The following is a 19,560-nucleotide window of genomic DNA, read 5'->3' on the forward strand; positions in this document are numbered from 1 at the left end:
TCTGGGAAGATCCTGTACATGCTGCAGCTATAAAAGGTTTGCATGACCACACGGCCATGCGCTAGTGTCAATTTATATATGAGCTCAGAGCCGGTGTGGTCGTGTTTGTATGCAGTCAGCTGAAATAAGCCCCAAGAATGCTGGCACCTCCGGCGAGGAGTTTTGTGTGTGTGTATTCAGGGTCCCAGCTGAAATAAGCCCCTAGAATGCTGGCACCTCTGGCGAGGAGTTTCATGTGAGTGGATTCAGGGCTGGCATATAGGCATTAGAATTCCGGCTCCACCGGAGAGGAGCTGCGTGTGTGCATTTGACTGCATGACCACTAACTGCTCTACTAAGTAGCTGTGTTCCTCTGTGAACTAAACAGGGCACAGCGTTCTCTTTGCTAACAGACTCTGAGAAGTAACAGAGTTTGTTTACAGTACTATATTGTACCGCCATATCTAGCAGCAGGTTTTATCCTGCTCGGTGGATCCTGGGTTGCGAACGCACCTACTACTACTAATAAATATATATATTCGATGGGTTCCGCCAACCCTAACAGCGTGCTCCAAGCTTGGACATTTTAGACCAGTTTTACACAGTTTTTGGTGTCCGTTACTCTACCTATATACAGCACTATTTAGCATTTTCAAAAAAAAGGCCACATATTTGTCACAGTGGTAATTCCGTGACAGGCCTGATATATCTGCGTGCTCCAAGTTTGGGCATTTTAGGTCAGTTTTCCACTGTATTTTCTGTCTGTTACTCTGCTTATATACAGCACTATTTAGCATTTAAATAAAAAAGGGTACATATTTGGCAGTGTGTTATTTCCGTGACAGGTCTGATATATCTGCGTACTCCAAGTTTGGGCATTTTAGGCCAGTTTTCCTCAGTTTTTGGTGTCCATTACTCTACTTGTATACAGCATTATTTAGCATTTTCAAAGAAAAGGCCACATATTTGTCAGTGTGGTATTTCCATGACAGGCCTGATATATCTGCGAGCTCCAAGTTTGGGCATTTTAGGCTGGTTTTTCACAGTTTTTTCTTTCCATTACTCTACTTATATACAGCACTATTTAGCATTTAAAAAAAAGACCACATATTTGTCAGTGTGGTATTTCCGTGACAGGCCTGATATATCTGCATGTTCCAAGTTTGGGCATTTTAGGCCAATTTTCCACAGTTTATGGTGTCCATTACTATACTTATATACAGCAGTATTTTGCATTTAAAAAAATACAGGCAACATATTTGGCAGTGTGGTATTTCCATGACATCGTAGCTTTGCAGGCATAATGATCAGATATCATTTAGCTCCAAATAAATACATTTGTGTTGAGCTTTTGAAATAGTGCAGTAGTACATTTAAAATGGGCAAGGCAAGTGGCAAGGGACGGGGAAGTGGATGCTGATGGTGCATGCAGAGGACGAGGCCATGGCCAAGGTGAAAGTGGGCCACAACAAAGACCCACATCTTCTCGCTCAACCTTCCTGTCCCAGTTTCTAGGGGAGTGCAGCACACCACTATTGAAGCCAGAGCAGTGTGAAACAGTTGTTGGTTGGATAGTGGATAATGCTTCCAGTCACTTAACCACCACCACCACCATGTCTTCCACACAGTCAAGTCTGAGTAGCCGTGAGTGTGGCTCAGATATTCCTCACCCTGATCCTCCTTCCTCCCACCATGCCGAGTGCCCTGAGACAACTGATCCCACACTTGGACACTGTAGAGCTGTTCGGTTTTCCATTTCAAGATACCAGACACTCGGCCGGGCAAATTGCAGTGGGGAGATTCGAAATGAGATCGAATGTAGAGCTGCCCAAAGCTTTGACAAGCCCCGGTCACATGAAGGCAATGGTGGGAAAGTGTCACAAGAGGTGGACGATGATGAGACACAATTGCTAGAAAGTCAGGAGGAGGAGCAGGGTGCAGAAGTGGAAAACGAGGTGTTGGATGACATAGTGACTGACCCAACCTGGCAGGAGGACATGCATATCGAGGACAGCAGCGCACATGGGGAAGGAGGCATATCCCCCCAACAGACAGGAAGAAACAGTGTGGTGGCCACAGACAGAAGGCGTGCATCCATTCCCCATAACACCAACAAAGTGAAGTGAAGTTGCCATACCAACTCTTAGATCTTCCCGAGTCTGGTAATTTTTTAAAGACTCTGCCGATAACCGCAAACAGGCCATTTGCAGCACCTGCCATGCCCGCATCAGCAGGGGTAGCAAAACAACCAGCCTGACCACCACCAGCATGATCAGGCACATGGTAGCAAAGCACCCGACTTTGTGGGCCTAACCCCATGCTCCAGGAACACTGTCTGCAGGTGACACCACTGCTTCTTCCACTGTTTTGCATAGAATCCAATCCCCAGTCCACTGTGAATGTGAAAATGCCTCTAGCCCTGCACCTGTTGTTTCCCACAATCAAGCAGCATCATCATCAAGCCTGTCCACGTACTTGTCCCAGCACAGCTTTCAGTTGTCTATACCCCAGTCTTTGGAACGCTAGTGGAAATACCCAGCCAACGCCCCACAGGCCACAGTCTTAAATTGCAACATTTCTCTTCTGCTTGCGCTCGAAATGTTGCCTTTTAGGCTCGTTGAGACAGAAGCTTTCTGCAACCTGATGGCGGCGGCCATCCCAAGGTACTCGGTCCCAGGTCGCCACTCTTTCTCCCGGTGTGCCGTACCGGCATTACACCAGCATGTGTCCCATAACATTACCCATGCCCTCACCAATGCTGTTACAGGGAAAGTCCACCTAACCATGGACATGTGGACAAGTGCTTGTGGGCAGGGATGATACATCTCACTGACGGCACGCTGGGTTAACATAGTTGAAGCCGAGACCCAGTCCGACCTTGGGATGGAACACATCCTCCCCACACAGAGGATTGCTGGCACTATGTCAATCAGGGTTTCCCCAACAGTCTACAGCTCCTGCACCTCCTTTTCCTCCTCTTCATCCTCCATCTCTGAAATCAACACAACAGTCCGAGGCTGGAAGCACTGTAGCACTGTCTCAGCCAAGCGGCAACAGGCTGTGCTGAAGCTAATCTGCATAGGTGACAAACCGCACAATGCATAACAGTTGTGGACAGCGCTGAAAGAGCAGTCAGATATTTAGATGACACCGCTGAACCTACAGCCAGGCATGGTTGTGTGTGACAAAGGCCGTAACCTGCTCTGAGGCAAGGTGAGCTCACACGTACCTTGCATGGCCCATGTGCTTAACCTCGTGGTTAGGGTTGAGCGACATTTAGTTTTTTAGGGTCGAGTCGGGTTTCGCGAAACCAGACTATCTCAAAAGTCGAGTCGAGTGGAATCGGCCGATTATCGCGAAAAGTCGGGGATCGACCGAAACACGAAACCCAATGCAAGTCAATGGGGGAGCATAGTCGGCAGTGAGTGGAGGCCAGGAAAACACCTACAGTGCCCATTTTAATGGCAAAAACATCCATTCTTGTTACTGAAGCTTGTCAATCTTAATTTACCTTACAATAATAGTAAGGCATTGGAAATTGGGGGTCATTTGGCTAAAGTTGTGGGGGGTAGGGCTGGTTCAAGTATTTAGTGGGCCCAGGAAATCTGGACCACGTCACGGCAGTGGAGCAGGGAGAGGTAAGTATTTAAACTTTGCAAGTGCTGTGATCCTGAGCAAGCAGGGGGGGCCCACTCGTTGGCATTGGCACTGGCACAGGGCCCCTCAAAGTACGGTGGTGTGTTTGCACGGCCGGGGCGCCTCCCACCGGCAGCGACACTTTTGCGTACTATGAGGGGCCCTGTGCCAGTGACGTCGCCAGCAAGTATTCCTCCCCCCACCTGATGAAGGAACCTGCACTTTCATCTGCACCTTCCTCTTTGTCCCCGTGTAAGGTGGTATGGTATGCGGGAAGGGGAATCTGACTTTCAGCAGGGTCACATTCTGGCTGTGTAGTGTGCACGGGGAATGCAGCGTTCTGGGTCAATGTACCAGCAGACTCATTTATCACTGGCTGGGCAATGGGCAGGATGAGGAGGAAACACAGATGTAGGCCGAAATAATAAAGTGGGCTAAATGCAGTTCAAAATTGGTAACAGGACTAACCAGGGGGCATTGCTTTTTTCAGTGGAGTACAACTGTAATGAGAGGCTGACAAAGTGAGTAGGCCCAAATCAGTAAGTAGGCTAAATGCAGTTCAAAATTGGTAACAGAAGTAAACAGGCGGCACTGGTTTGTTCAGTGTAGGAGAACATCAAGGAGCGGCAGACACCGTTAGTAGGGCCAACAAAACAAGTAGGCCAAATGCAGTGTTATATTAATAAAAAACAATTTAACGAGAGCCTGAAGATAGAAGCTAGGGAAAGGCAACCTGGAGAACACCTTGGAGCAGAAGACACCGTTTGTAGAACCCAAACCCAACTTGGAGGCCTAATGCAGTGTTGTTTCAAAAACTACTTAACAAGAGCTTCAAGATAGAAGCTAGGGAGAGGCAACCTGGAGAACACCTTGGAGCAGCAGACACCGTCTCTACAACCCAGACCCATTTTGTAGGGCTAATGCAGTGTTGTTTCAACAACTACTTAACGAGAGCTTCAAGATAGAGGCTAGGGAGAGGCAACCTGGAGAACACCTTGGAGCGGCAGACACCGTCTCTACAACCCAGACCCAACTTGTAGGCCTAATGCAGTGTTGTTTCAACAACTACTTAATGAGAGCTTCAAGATAGAAGCTAGGGAGAGGCAACCTGGAGAACATCTTGGAGCGGCAGACACCATCTCTACAACCCAGACCCAACTTGTAGGCCTAATGCAGTGTTGTTTCAACAACTACTTAATGAGAGCTTCAAGATAGAAGCTCAGGAAAGGCAACTAGGAGAACACCTTGGAGCGGCAGACACTGTTAGTAGGCCCCAACCAAACTAGTAGCCCCACTGCAGTTGTTCGATTAAAAAACTATTTAACAAGAGCCTGAAGATAGAAGCTCAGTAAAGGCAATCAGGAGAACACCTTGGAGTGGAAGACTCAGTTTGTAGACCACAACGAAACTTGTGGCCCCAATGCAGTTTTATAATTCTGACAGGCTGAAAACCAGCCTTTTTTTTTTTTTAGAGAAGGACAGCTGTATTAAGTGGCACAGACAGACACTGCTAGTAGGCCTTACACCACAAAGTAGGCTCACTGCAGGTTAAAAAAAAGTTACATGGTTACACAGTCGGCATTGGTGTGCTCAGCGGAGGACAAATGGTAGGAGGGACCGCAGACACACTTAGTAGGCCTAAAATAAAAAAAAAGGCTCAAAGCACCTTCGATTATGTGGCAGGGGTACACAGGCAGGATTGGTGTGGTCAGCGGAGGACGATTGGAAGGAGTGTCTGACACAGTTAGTACTCCCAAAAAATAAATAGATGTTAATGTCTCGCAAAACAACAAAACCAAAAAACAAAAGGGTGGCATACTTAGGTAGAGGGGTGGGCTCCTTTGCTGTGTTTCAGACATAGTAATTTGGCGCTAAGTATTTACTGGTGTCAATATAGGACACTGACCCTGACTATTTTAACTAGCATCATACATGTCAACAAATTGGTATTGTCAGTGCCAGGCATTGAAGGATGTCAGCGCATAGACTAAACATTGTTGGAGCTGTGAGAGATAATTTTGCAAGTGGTAGAGCACAGTTTGAGCTGGGGGGGGACTCTCTTGTGGCCGGCGGTACAGTCCCAAGGCCCCTCATGTTACAACGGTGTGTCTGACGTTGGGTGCGCGCCACCACCGCCAGAGACACTTTATTGTACTATGAGGGACCCAGTGGCCATGCTGTCGACCAAAAGTGGGCACACCCACCTCTTCAGACAAACGGCACTCTCACGGGTGCTTGCGCCAAGTGGCGAGACCACGGCCCCGTGGGGGGAATTAGCCCATTTAGGGAGGTGTAAACATACAGGTCCTTCTCAAAAAATTAGCATATAGTGTTAAATTTCATTATTTACCATAATGTAATGATTACAATTAAACTTTCATATATTATAGATTCATTATCCACCAACTGAAATTTGTCAGGTCTTTTATTGTTTTAATACTGATGATTTTGGCATACAACTCCTGATAACCCAAAAAACCTGTCTCAAAAAATTAGCATATCAAGAAAAGGTTCTCTAAACGACCTATTACCCTAATCTTCTGAATCAACTAATTAACTCTAAACACATGCAAAAGATACCTGAGGCTTTTATAAACTCCCTGCCTGGTTCATTACTCAAAACCCCCATCATGGGTAAGACTAGCGACCTGACAGATGTCAAGAAGGCCATCATTGACACCCTCAAGCAAGAGGGTAAGACCCAGAAAGAAATTTCTCAACAAATAGGCTGTTCCCAGAGTGCTGTATCAAGGCACCTCAATGGTAAGTCTGTTGGAAGGAAAGAATGTGGCAGAAAACGCTGTACAACGAGAAGAGGAGACCGGACCCTGAGGAAGATTGTGGAGAAGGACCGATTCCAGACCTTGGGGAACCTGAGGAAGCAGTGGACTGAGTCTGGTGTGGAAACATCCAGAGCCACCGTGCACAGGCGTGTGCAGGAAATGGGCTACAGGTGCCGCATTTCCCAGGTAAAGCCACTTTTGAACCATAAACAGCGGCAGAGGCGCCTGACCTGGGCTACAGAGAAGCAGCACTGGACTGTTGCTAAGTGGTCCCAAGTACTTTTTTCTGATGAAAGCAAATTTTGCATGTCATTCGGAAATCAAGGTGCCAGAGTCTGGAGGAAGACTGGGGAGAAGGAAATGCCAAAATGCCTGAAGTCCAGTGTCAAGTACCCACAGTCAGTGATGGTGTGGGGTGCCATGTCAGCTGCTGGTGTTGGTCCACTGTGTTTCATCAAGGGCAGGGTCAATGCAGCTAGCTATCAGGAGATTTTGGAGCACTTCATGCTTCCATCGGCTGAAATGCTTTATGGAGATGAAGATTTCATTTTTCAGCACGACCTGGCACCTGCTCACAGTGCCAAAACCACTGGTAAATGGTTTACTGACCATGGTATTACTGTGCTCAATTGGCCTGCCAACTCTCCTGACCTGAACCCCATAGAGAATCTGTGGGATATTGTGAAGAGAAAGTTGAGAGACGCAAGACCCAACACTCTGGATGAGCTTAAGGCCGCTATTGAAGCATCCTGGGCCTCCATAACATCTCAGCAGTGTCACAGGCTGATTGCCTCCATGCCACGCCGCATTGAAGCAGTCATTTCTGCCAAAGGATTCCCGACCAAGTATTGAGTGCATAACTGAACATTATTATTTGATGGTTTTTTTGTTTGTTATTAAAAAACACTTTTATTTGATTGGATGGGTGAAATATGCTAATTTATTGAGACAGGTTTTTTGGGTTATCAGGAGTTGTATGCCAAAATCATCAGTATTAAAACAATAAAAGACCTGACAAATTTCAGTTGGTGGATAATGAATCTATAATATATGAAAGTTTAATTGTAATCATTACATTATGGTAAATAATGAAATTTAACACTATATGCTAATTTTTTGAGAAGGACCTGTATACTGTATGCTGGACAAACAGCTGCTGCAAATTAAGAGATTGGAACAGTCAGTAAGACCAGTCCACAAGCGAGACCTTTTTATAGGAAAGCTAGGTGTCAGCCGGGAAAGGTGGGGCAAAATAATTCAAAATCCATGAGTGGTTCATTTTAATGAAGGTTAGATCATCAACATTTTGGGTAGCCAGACGAGTCCTTTTTTTGGTCAATATTGAACCAGTAGCACTGAATACTCTTTCTAATAGCACACTAGCTGCTGGGCAAGCAAGCTCCTGCAATGCATATTCTGTCAATTCAGGCCAGGTGTCTATTTTGGATGCCCAGTAATCAAATGGGAATGACGGTTGAGGGAGAACATCGATAAGGGATGAAAAATAGTTAGTAACCATACTGGACAAATGTTGTCTCCTGTCACTTTGAATTGATGCTGCAGTACCTGTCCTGTCTGCGGTCATTGCGAAATCACTCCACAACCTGGTCAGAAAACCCCTCTGTCCAACGCCATTTCTGATTTGTGCAACTCTCACACCTCTGCCCTGTTGCCCCCTGCAGCTCATGTGAGAACCATCACCGGCGCTGTGTGCTGGGAATGCCTGAATCAAACGGTCTACAAGAGTTGCTTGTTTGGTTGCTAATATTTGTTCGAGGTTCTCATGTGGCATGATATTTTGCAATTTGCCTTTATAGCGAGGATCAAGGAGGCAGGCCAACCAGTAATCGTCATCGGTCATCATTTTAATAATGCGTGGGTCCCTTTTGAAGATACGTAAGGCATAATCCGCCATGTGGGCCAAAGTTCCAGTTGTCAAATCTGCGGTTGTGCTGGGTTGAAGGGCAGTTTCAGGCAAATCTACGTCACTTGTCTCCCTCAAATAACCTGAACCCGGCCTTGCAACGCCACCAGTTGCTATTGGCCCCAGAAAAGCTTCCTCATTCGAAAAATACTCATCCCCATCATCCCCCTCGTCCTCCTCATCTTCGCCCACTACCTCGTACTGTAGACTGCCCTGACCAGACAATGGCTGACTGTCATCAAGGCTTCCCTCTCCCTCGGCTGCAGACGCCTGCTCCTTTATGTGCGTCAAACTTTGCATCAGCAGACGCATTAGGGGGATGCTTATTATGGCGTTGTCTGCACTAACCAGCCGTGTGCATTCCTCAAAACACTGATGGACTTGACACAGGTCTTGTACCTTCGACCACTGCACACCTGACAACTCCATGTCTGCCATCCAACTGCCTGCCCGTGTATGTGTATCCTCCCACAAATACATAACAGCACGCCTCTGTTCGCACAGTCTCTGAAGCATGTGCAGTGTGGAGTTCCACCTTGTTGCAACGTCGATGATTAGGCGATGCTGGGGAAGGTTCAAAGACCGCTGATGGTCTTTGTACTTTGATGGTTCTGCATACGGCTGGAGTGCACGGGCGAACGGCGGATATGATAGCAAAGTCTGCGCACTTGGAGGAGCAGGTCGGGTAACTCCGGATAACTTTTCAGGAAGCACTGCACCACCAGGTTTAAGGTGTGAGCCAGGCGAGGAATGTGTTTCAGTTGTGAAAGGGCAAAGGCAGCCATAAAATTCCTTCCGTTATCACTCACTACCTTGCCTGCCTCAAGATGTACAGTGCCCAGCCATGAATGAGTTTCTTTCTGCAAGAACTCGGACAGAACTTCCGCGGTGTGTCTGTTGTCACCCAAACACTTCATTGCCAATACAGCCTGCTGACGCTTGCCACTAGCTGTCCCATAATGGGACACCTCGTGTGCAACAGTGGCAACTGCGGATGGAGTGCTCGTGCGACTGCGATCTGTGGACGAGCTCTCGCTACTGCAGGAGGATGAGGAGGAGGGGGGCGAACGCCTACAGCCAACTGTTTCCTAGACCATGGGCTAGGCAGAACTGTCCCAATATTGCTGTCCCCTGTGGACCCTGCATCTACCACATTAACCCAGTGTGCCGTGATGGACATGTAACGTCCCTGGCCATGCCTACTGGTAAATGCATATATTGTCAGGTGCACCTTTGTACTCACAGATGGCCTGAGTGCATGGACGATGCGGTCTTTTACATGCTGGTGGAGGGCTGGGATGGCTTTTCTCGAAAAGAAGTGTCGACTGGGTAGCTCATAGCGTGGTTCAGCGTAGTCCATCAGGGCTTTGAAAGCTTCGCTTTCAACTAACCGGTAGGGCATCATCTCTAAAGAGATTAGTCTAGCAATGTGGGCGTTCAAACCCTGTGTACGCGGATGAGAGGATGAGTACTTCCTTTTCCTAACGAGAGTCTCATGTAGGGTGAGATGGACTGGAGAGCTGCAGATCGTGGAACTAGCGGGGGTGCCGGTGGACATGGCAAACTGAGAGAGGGTTGGAGATGGTATTCTTGCTGGTGCCCTACATGCAGTGTTTCCTACTACGAAACTGCTGATTCCCTGACTGCTTTGGCCTGGCGACGAAATCTGTACATTTACTGCAGGTGGTGCGGGAAATGGTGGGCTTACAGTGAGGGAAGGGATGTAGCGTTGCTGACAAGCTTCATTGGCCGAGGGTGCTACAACCTTAACCCCTTCAAGACCCAGCCTATTTTGACCTTAAAGACCTTGCCGTTTTTTGCAATTCTGACCAGTGTCCCTTTATGAGGTAATAACTCAGGAACGCTTCAACGGATCCTAGCGGTTCTGAGATTGTTTTTTCGTGACATATTGGGCTTCATGTTAGTGGTAAATTTAGGTCAATAAATTCTGCATTTATTTGTGATAAACACGGAAATTTGGCGAAAATTTAGAAAATTTCGCAATTTTCACATTTTGAATTTTTATTCTGTTAAACCAGAGAGATATGTGACACAAAATAGTTAATAAATAACATTTCCCACATGTTTACTTTACATCAGCACAATTTTGGAAACAAAATTTTTTTTTGTTAGGAAGTTATAAGGGTTAAAATTTGACCAGCGATTTGTCATTTTTACAACGAAATTTACAAAACCATTTTTTTTAGGGACCACCTCACATTTGAAGTCAGTTTGAGGGGTCTATATGGCTGAAAATACCCAAAAGTGACACCATTCTAAAAACTGCACCCCTCAAAGTACTCAAAACCACATTCAAGAAGTTTATTAACCCTTCAGGTGCTTCACAGCAGCAGAAGCAACATGGAAGGAAAAAATGAACATTTAACTTTTTAGTCACAAAAATTATCTTTTAGCAACAATTTTTTTATTTTCCCAATGGTAAAAGGAGAAACTGAACCACGAAAGTTGTTGTCCAATTTGTCCTGAGTACGCTGATACCTCATATGTGGGGGTAAACCACTGTTTGGGCGCACGGCAGGGCTTGGAAGGGAAGGAGCGCCATTTGACTTTTTGAATCAAAAATTGGCTCCACTCTTTAGCGGACACCATGTCACGTTTGGAGAGCCCCCGTGTGCCTAAAAATTGGAGCTCCCCCACAAGTGACCCCATTTTGGAAACTAGACACCCCAAGGAACTTATCTAGATGCATAGTGAGCACTTTGAACCCCCAGGTGCTTCACAAATTGATCCGTAAAAATGAAAAAGTACTTTTTTTTCACAAAAAAATTCTTTTAGCCTCAATTTTTTCATTTTCACATGTGCAACAGGATAAAATGGATCGTAAAATGTGTTGGGCAATTTCTCCTGAGTACACCAATACCTCACATGTGGGGGTAAACCACTGTTTGGGCACATGGTAAGGCTCGGAAGGGAAGGAGCGCCATTTGACTTTTTGAATGAAAAATTATTTCCATCGTTAGCGGACACCATGTCGCGTTTGGATAGCTCCTGTGTGCCTAAATATTGGCGCTCCCCCACAAGTGACCCCATTTTGGAAACTAGACCCCCCAAGGAACTTATTTAGATGCCTAGTGAGCACTTTAAACCCTCAGGTGCTTCACAAATTGATCTGTAAAAATGAAAAAGTACTTTTTTTTCACAAAAAAATTATTTTCGCCTCAATTTTTTCATTTTCACATGGGCAGTAGGATAAAATGGATCATAAAATTTGTTGGGCAATTTCTCCCGAGTACGCCGATACCTCATATGTGGGGGTAAACCACTGTTTGGGCACACGGCAGGGCTCGGAAGGGAAGGCGCGCCATTTGACTTTTTGAATGGAAAATTAGCTCCAATTGTTAGCGGACACCATGTCGCGTTTGGAGAGCCCCCTGTGTGCCTAAACATTGGAGCTCCCCCACAAGTGACCCCATTTTGGAAACTAGACCCCCCAAGGAACTTATCTAGATGCATATTGAGCACTTTAAACCCCCAGGTGCTTCACAGAAGTTTATAACGCAGAGCCATGAAAATAAAAAATAATTTTTCTTTCCTCAAAAATGATTTTTTAGCCTGGAATTTCCTATTTTGCCAAGGATAATGGGAGAAATTGGACCCCAAATATTGTTGTCCAGTTTGTCCTGAGTACGCTGATACCCCATATGTGGGGGTAAACCACTGTTTGGGCGCACGGCAGGGCTCGGAAGGGATGGCACGCCATTTGGCTTTTTAAATGGAAAATTAGCTCCAATCATTAGCGGACACCATGTCACGTTTGGAGAGCCCCTGTGTGCTTAAACATTGGAGATTCCCCAGAAATGACACCATTTTGGAAACTAGACCCCCAAAGGAACTAATCTAGATGTGTGGTGAGGACTTTGAACCCCCAAGTGCTTCACAGAAGTTTATAACGCAGAGCCATGAAAATAAAAAAAAAAAATATTTTCTCAAAAATGATCTTTTAGCCTGCAATTTTTTATTTTCCCAAGGGTAATAGGAGAAATTTGACCCCAAAAGTTGTTGTCCAGTTTCTCCTGAGTACGCTGATACCCCATATGTGGGGGTAAATCACTGTTTGGGCACATGCCGGGGCTCGGAAGTGAAGTAGTGACGTTTTGAAATGCAGACTTTGATGGAATGCTCTGTGGGCATCACGTTGCGTTTGCAGAGCCCCTGATGTGGCTTAACAGTAGAAACCCCCCACAAGTGACCCCATTTTGGAAACTAGACCCCCAAAGGAACTTATCTAGATGTGTGGTGAGCACTTTGAACCCCCAAGTGCTTCATAGAAGTTTATAATGCAGAGCCGTGAAAATAATAAATACGTTTTCTTTCCTCAAAAATAATTATTTAGCCCAGAATTTTTTAATTTTCCCAAGGGTAACAGGAGAAATTTGACCCCAAAAGTTGTTGTCCAGTTTCTCCTGAGTACGGTGATACCCCATATGTGGGGGTAAACTACTGTTTGGGCACATGCCGGGGCTTGGAATTGAAGTAGTGACGTTTTGAAATGCAGACTTTGATGGAATGCTCTGCGGGCGTCACGTTGCGTTTGCAGAGCCCCTGATGTGCCTAAACAGTAGAAACCCCCCACAAGTGACCCCATTTTGGAAACTAGACCCTGAAAGGAACTTATCTAGATGTGTGGTGAGCACTTTGAACCCCCAAGTGCTTCATAGAAGTTTATAATGCAGAGCCGTGAAAATAATAAATACGTTTTCTTTCCTCAAAAATAATTATTTAGCCCAGAATTTTTTATTTTCCCAAGGGTTACAGGAGAAATTGGACCCCAAAAGTTGTTGTCCAGTTTCTCCTGAGTACGCTGATACCCCATATGTGGGGGTAAACCACTGTTTGGGCACACGTCGGGGCTCAGAAGGGAAGTAGTGGCTTTTGAAATGCAGACTTTGATGGAATGGTCTGCGGGTGTCACGTTGCGTTTGCAGAGCCCCTGGTGTGCCTAAACAGTTGAGACCCCCCACAAGTGACCCCATTTTAGAAACTAGACCCCCCAAGGAACTTATCTAGATATGTGGTGAGCACTTTGAACCCCCAAGTGCTTCACAGACGTTTACAACGCAGAGCCGTGAAAATAAAAAATCATTTTTCTTTCCTCAAAAATTATGTTTTAGCAAGCATTTTTTTAGATTCACAAGGGTAACAGGAGAAATTGGACCCCAGTAATTGTTGCGCAGTTTGTCCTGAGTATGCTGGTACCCCATATGTGGGGGTAAACCACTGTTTGGGCACACGTCAGGGCTCGGAAGTGAGGGAGCACCATTTGACTTTTTGAATACGAGATTGGCTGGAATCAATGGTGGCGCCATGTTGCGTTTGGAGACCCCTGATGTGCCTAAACAGTGGTAACCCCTCAATTCTACCTCCAACACTAACCCTAACACACCCCTAACCCTAATCCCAACTGTAGCCATAACCCTAAACACAACCCTAACTGCAACACACCCCTAACCACAACCCTAACCCCAACACACCCCTAACCATAACCACAACCCTAATTCCAACCCTAACCCTAAGGCTATGTGCCCACGTTGCGGATTCGTGTGAGATATTTTCGCACCATTTTTGAAAAATCCGCGGGTAAAAGGCACTGCGTTTTACCTGCGGATTTTCCGCGGATTTCCAGTGTTTTTTGTGCGGATTTCACCTGCGGATTCCTATTGAGGAACAGGTGTAAAACGCTGCGGAATCCGCACAAAGAATTGACATGCTGCGGAAAATACAACGCAGCGTTCCCGCGCGGTATTTTCCGCACCATGGGCACAGCGGATTTGGTTTCCATATGTTTACATGGTACTGTAAACCTGATGGAACACTGCTGCGAATCCGCAGCCAAATCCGCACCGTGTGCACATAGCCTAATTCTAAAGGTATGTGCACACGCTGCGGATCCGCAGCAGTTTCCCATGAAAGTACAGTTCAATGTAAACCTATGGGAAACAAAAATCGCTGTACACATGCTGCGGAAAAACTGCACGGAAACGCAGCGGTTTACATTCCGCAGCATGTCACTTCTTTGTGCGGATTCCGCAGCGGTTTTACAACTGCTCCAATAGAAAATCGCAATTGTAAAACCGCAGTGAAATGCGCAGAAAAAAGCGCGGTAAATCCGCCATAAATCCGCAGCGGTTTAGCACTGCGGATTTATCAAATCCGCAGCGGAAAAATCCGCAGAGGACCAGAATACATGTGCACATTCCTAACCCTAACCCTAGCCCTAACCCTAACCCTACCCCTAACCCTAACCCTAACCCTACCCCTAACCCTAACCCTACCCCTACCCCTACCCCTAGCCCTAACCTTAACCCTAACCCTACCCCTAACCCTAACCCTACCCCTAACCCTAACCCTACCCCTAACCCTACCCCTAACCCTAACCCTATTCTAACATTAGTGGAAAAAAAAAAAATTCTTTATTTTTTTATTGTCCCTACCTATGGGGGTGACAAAGGGGGGGGGGGTCATTTATTATTTTTTTTATTTTGATCACTGAGATATAATCTATCTCAGTGATCAAAATGCACTTTGGAACGAATCTGCCGGCCGGCAGATTCGGCGGGCGCACTGCGCATGCGCCCGCCATTTTGGAAGATGGCGGCGCCCGGGAGAAGACGGACGGGACCACGGCTGGATCGGTAAGTATGATAGGGTGGGGGGGGACCACGGGGGGGGGATCGGAGCACGGGGGGGGGGAATCGGAGCGCGGGAGGGGTGGAACGGAGCGCGGGGGGCGTGGAACGGAGCACGGGGGGGCTGGAATGGAGCACGGGGGGGTGGAACGGAGCACGGGGGGGGGTGGATCGGAGTGCAGGGGGGGTGATTGGAGCACGGGGGGGTGATTGGAGCACGGGGGGAGCGGACACGAGCACGGGGGGGAGCGGAGCACTGGACGGAGGGGAGCCGGAGCAGTGTACCGGCCAGATCGGGGGGGTGGGGGAGCGATCGGAGGGGTGGGGTGGGGGCACACTAGTATTTCCAGCCATGGCCGATGATATTTCAGCATCGGCCATGGCTGGATTGTAATATTTCACCCGTTATAATGGGTGAAATATTACAAATCGCTCTGATTGGCTGTTGAAAGTGAAACTGCCAATCAGAGCGATCGTAGCCACGAGGGGGTGAAGCCACCCCCCCTGGGCTAAACTACCACTCCCCCTGTCCCTGCAGATCGGGTGAAATGGGAGTTAACCCTTTCACCCGATCTGCAGGGACGCGATCTTTCCATTACGCCGCATAGGCGTCATGGGTCGGAATGGCACCGACTTTCATGACGCCTACGTGGCGTCATGGGTCGGGAAGGGGTTAAAGGGAAGGTGCCATAAAAAAAAAAATTTTTTCAGAAATTGTAAAAATGTAAAGAATTAATGATTACATTTTCTTAAAAAATATTATCATTTGTTTATAATTTAGTAAAATATGAAAAATAATTTGAAAAGTCTTGGAATTTCCACTTTTCAACACTAGGGGGAGCAGCTGCTGAAATTTCAGAAAAACCTAGTGTACAAATAGCTCACATTACAGCACTGCAGTAATTATGGGCGGAGTCTGCTGACCTGTGTGATGTCTCCTCCCCTTCTGGGTGTTTGCTAAGGGATTAGAGAGGATGAGATTCAGGGACCCAGTGAGCAGCCATTTTGTTGGTGACTGCAGAGTATGGCTGCCGTCACACTATCAGTATTTGGTCAGTATTTTACCTCAGTATTTGTAAGCCAAAACTAGGAGTGGAACAAATAGAGGAAAAGTATAATAGAAACATATTCACCACTTCTGCATTTATCACCCACTCCTGGATTTGGCTTACAAATACTGAGGTAAAATACTGACCAAATACTGAGCGTGGACGGGAAACCTTAGGCTACTTTCACACTAGCGATTTTGGCTGTACGGTGCAATGCGTCATTCAGGAGAAAAAAACGCATCCTGCAAAGTTGTCTGCAGGATGCGTTTTTCCCCATAGACTAACATTACCGACGCATGTAACGTTTGTGCGTCGAGTCCACCATTTTCGACCGCGCATGCACGGCCGAAACTCCGCCCCCTCATGCCCAGACCTTACAATGGGGCAACGGAAGCGTCGCAAGACTGCTTCCGCTGCCCACGTCGGGCATTTCTTTCACAGCATGCGTCAGTACGACGCACTGTAAAAGGCCCGCTAGTGTGAAAGCAGCCTTATACTGACAAGTAGACAGTCACCATGGCAGGCAGCAAGGATTCTGGGAGATATGTGGTGGAGGGAGCAGGGTGACAGCAGCACAGAGTATTTCAGGAGAGCAGTGTGCTGGTCTATAGGGGCCCCCTGTTTGGTGCGCGGAGCAGCCAGGGATTATACATAGAGCGCTGTCTTATACACACCTGGATGGACCATCTGCTCCACAGAAATCCAGGAAACATTTCTGAGGATTGATGGCCTGTTCTGATCCAGACTTTGCATGCAGACCCCATTCCCCTCCTCAGATCCTGTCCTGGCGATGTGTGAAAGCAAGGCGACAGGCACAGTCGGGGTGACGCTGGGAAGGAAATGTAGCCATATAGTAACAATAAAAATGAGACCCCTCTCTTCAGCTGCCTCACCAGCCTTCCCCTGACTACACCTAACTGGAGGTCATGCTGTCCCCTCTATTACCCCAGAAACGCGTGCAGGTGCTCAGCCAGAACCACCCTAGAATGGGTCCGCTTTCTGAATATAATACTGACATACAGATCACACATAATACCGCCATGTAGATCACACATAAAACCACCATATAATTCTCACATAATACTGCCACATAGATAGATCACACATAATCCCACAATACAGTTCTCATATAATCCCGTCATATAGTTCTTATATTATTACACCATACTGATCAAACATAATACAACCATACATATTACATATAATACTGTCATATAGATCACACATAATGCCATCATACAGGTCACACATAATAATTAGCGGCATCAAGTGTGGTCTATATGGCAGCATTATGTAAAAAATATACATTATATGGTGGCATCATGTTTGATCTATATGGCAGCAAAAAATATATATATGGCAACATTACGTTCCGTCCATATTACAGTATTATGTAATAGATATATCTGGCGGCATTATGTATGACCTATATGGCAGTATTATGTAATAAATATATATGGCGGTATATTTATTATGTAAAGGCAGGAAAGTTGTGAGCTATGCCCTTCTGTGACCCCCACAATTATTTTTTTTTTTTTTTGGGGGGGGGCAATTAGACCTTATGCTATGTCGCCCTATGATTTGTATGTACGCCCCTGGTGACGATCCTCACAGCTTGTCCTGAAAGACAGCAGGCTTGGGGTGTCGGTGAGATTGAGGTGGGTTTCAGGGAGCAGGAGATGGGTGTCAGGGGGCATGGGGTGGGTCAGTGAGCTTAGGGTGGGTGTCAGGGCTCAGTCTCAGTCTTTCCTCTTCTGCTCCCTGGATCACTAGTCTCAGACCACCTGCCCTCTGCTCTGCACTGTATAGTAGGACGATCAGGCAGGAGACCTGAGGAGCTGCAGGACTACAACACTTAGGAGCTCAGTCCTGGCATGCTGGGACTTGTAGTGACACAGCAGCTAGAGCTTGCTGAGTGTCATCACCCCCTGGGTCTGCTTCCTTGTGCCAACCATAGCCCAAATGTTAGAACACTATTACTGTGCCAACCATAGCCCACCTCTTTACACTGTGCAGACCTCCCACCTGATCCATAGGTGAAGCCCCCAGGCTGCTGCCTGCCTGCACACTGATCCCCCTGCACCATGCACAGCTGCAGGCAGGGAAGGGTTAACCATTACAGGCCAGCCTGGGTGCCGCCCCTTGTAACCAGGAGGGATCCCCTGCTGCAGAGAATCATGGGGCTTCAGACTCCAGGCTGCAATCTACAGGGACAGTCACTGTGTGGGGTGATGAAGTGTTGCCACAGATCAGTGCTGCACACATATCGCTCCATGTACAGGGAGACACACTGCTGCTGCTGGGGGATTTCCTGCCCCTGGACTGAGGGAGGAAGCTTTCAGCAACACAGGGCAGGTCGGCAGTGAGCGCAGCCTGTACTGTAATAAGTACAGGCTGTGATCACTGCTAATGCTGCAGATACTTACCCCAAACCCTCGCTCCCAGCAGCTTCTCCTCAACATCTTCTGTCCTCGCAGCCCACAGCAAACAAAATGGCCGCGATCTCCTCTCACAGCTCCTCTCACAGCTGTGACGGAGCAGCCCAGTGGGCGTGTCCAGGTCACAGCTGAGAGGCAGGAGGAGCGGCCTCAATGTAAGAGATGCGGTCGGGTCCGACTGTTGGCTCCTATGTCCATGTGTGCCGTAAGTGAGGAGTGCAAGTGTCGTTCCCAGACACACACACCCCCACTAGTCAAAATGGCAGCCCCCAGTGGCACACACAAATGTCAATAAATAAAAAACTATTAAAGTAGTTAATTTAATTTTGTATTAAAAATAATTGATTGTATAATCAATAATTATTAATACAAAAATTAAAATCACGGCACCTTCCCTTTAAGGGACGTTTGGTAGTGAGTCCAGGCTTGCAAATGCATGGTGGTTAAATGTCTACGCATGCAACTTTTATTTAGACTTTTAAGATTCTGACCTCTGCTTAAGTTAGTTGAACATTTTTGACAGATGACTTTGCGCTGATCATTTGGATGTTGTTTAAAAAAAAATGCCAGACTGCACTCTTTCTACTATCGGATACCTTTTCAGGCATTGCAGACTGAGCTTCTTTAACCGGATGTCCACGCTGTCCTACAACTGGTTTTGGTTTTGCCACGCGTTTTTGGCCAGATACGGGCCTGGCAGATGGAACCTGTTGCGATGTTGATGCCTTCTGCGGCTCCTCCTCTGCTTCAGAGCTACTGCCGCCTGCACCCTGTTCCCCCAATGGCTGCCAATCGGGGTCAACAACTGAGTCATCTATGACCTCCTCTTCTATCTCATCTGCAACTTCGTCTGTGTCATCGTGTAAGCACCATAGTCTCATCAGGGTCTGATTCTGGATCAGTACACTGCGAGGGCAATGTTCTGGTCTGAGTCAAAGGAACAGCATAGTAATCTGGCTGTGGCTGTTCATCTGTGCACTCCATGTCCGATTCAACTTGTAATGGGCATGGCCTGTTAACTGTTTCACTTTCTAACCCAGGAACGGTATGTGTAAAGAGCTCCATGGAGTAACCCGTTGTGTCGCCTGATGCATCCTTCTCTGT

At 47.0% G+C, this 19,560-nt stretch overlaps 1 protein-coding gene across 2 annotated transcripts in view; it reads left to right on the top strand.

Moving 5' to 3' along the window:
• Positions 1-19,560, top strand: part of LOC138655786 (alcohol dehydrogenase 1-like) — a 225,179-nt gene that overhangs the window by 95,074 nt on the left and 110,545 nt on the right. The gene's annotated exons all lie outside the window — the stretch shown is intronic.

This window comes from Ranitomeya imitator, chromosome 1, assembly GCF_032444005.1.
Source record: "Ranitomeya imitator isolate aRanImi1 chromosome 1, aRanImi1.pri, whole genome shotgun sequence".
Classification (NCBI taxonomy): Eukaryota; Metazoa; Chordata; class Amphibia; order Anura; family Dendrobatidae; genus Ranitomeya; species Ranitomeya imitator.